Below are 1,642 nucleotides of genomic sequence, written 5' to 3' on the forward strand. Positions count from 1 at the left end.
ATTTCAGACAACTATCACCTTTCATGCACCTTATGGAGAGGACAATTATATTGACTATGTCTTCTGTGACATTCCATCCATCCTTAAGCTGGTCTGTGTGGACATAACATTCAATGAACTGATGTTCGTTATTGACATGAACTTTATAACTATGACCTGCTTTCTCCTCATTCTAGCCTCTTATGCTTATATCATCACAGCCATTTTGAAGATCAGTAGCAGTGTAGGACGGCAGAGAGCCTTCTCCACTTGCACTGCTCATCTTACTGTGGTGTGCATTTATTTCCTTCCTGTGTTTTATCGTTATATGAGGCCTTCTTCTCAGGACTCCATGGATAGTGTGGTAAGTGTGTTCTACACCACCATCACCCCTTTGTTGAACCCACTAATATATACACTTAGGAACAAGGAGATGAAAACTGCTCTGCTGAAACTCTGGAGTGGGAATCCAGAATAGATAGCAGCAAGTAAACCCAAGAAATGTTTAAGATTTTTAAAAATAGTTTAATTCATGTCATCAAAGCTATTTTATGGCTACACTCAATTTTTCTATTGACAACTATTAAAAAATAGATATAGATGATCAAATTGTATAGAAAGCAGAGCAGCTGATTAGAAACATGAGCACCAGCAGATTCTTTCAAATCACATAGTGTGTTGTACGGAAAGATTGGGTAAAATATTGCTGCTTTCTCTTTTGTTGTTGTCATGAATAGTAGAGATCAGTGTGCAGTTGTTTCCTGCAGTGACTTGCTGAATTTTAAGAGAATTATTGATCTGAGCAGCAAGGAGTATAAGAATAATTTTCCAGATGAACTTTACTTGAGAAATGAGATCTTCCCAAGTTTTTCATATCCCCCTCCATTCTGATTGGTCTCTCGGTTGACTTAATTTAGCTCCTTCAATCTAATTCAGTCCTCACTTCTCAACGTCATCACCTATTTCTTGCATTCCACCTATATGATCTTAATCTGATGTTCCTCACCAAGTCTTGACCGTAAAATTATACTGTCATACTATGAGAGTTAGTATGGATGGAAGAGTGATATGTACCTGAAGGATTAAGAACACTTGATATTCAGTGTAGCCAATGGTGGGATTCAAATATGTGAACAACCACTTCTCTGTGTGGATGCCACTTCCAGAAGTCCATTCTGGGTCTGGGCAACAAAAAATTAGTTACCGGTTCTGCTGAAGTGGTGCAAACCAGCTGAATCCCACCACTGAGTGTAGCTACATGTTCTCTAATAAAAACATGTCATATATTTTTGCAGACGAACTTGTATGTGACTCCTTTCTTTGTTTAAATCTTAATTTTCTCTGTTTAATTTGTAATATCTGGGAAAGAAGCATTTTATTTTATTTATTTATTTATTTAATTACATTTATATCCCGCCCTTCTCCTTGCGGACTCAGGGCGGCTAACAATTAGATAAAATACACACATAGAAAACACCTTTAAAATTAATTAAAAAGAAATATTTAAACTAATCTGATTAAAAGTAATTAAAACCCCTTTAAAATCCCTTAGGCCAGTCCCGCAAGCTGGAACAACCATGTCTTGAGGGCGCGGCGGAAGGAAGGGAGATCAGGGATCACCCTGATCTCTGGGGGCAGTTCGTTCCAGAGGGTGGGAGCTCCC

This window comes from Protobothrops mucrosquamatus, unplaced genomic scaffold, assembly GCF_001527695.2.
Source record: "Protobothrops mucrosquamatus isolate PMUCROS unplaced genomic scaffold, P.Mucros_1.0 scaffold3014, whole genome shotgun sequence".
Taxonomy (NCBI): domain Eukaryota; kingdom Metazoa; phylum Chordata; class Lepidosauria; order Squamata; family Viperidae; genus Protobothrops; species Protobothrops mucrosquamatus.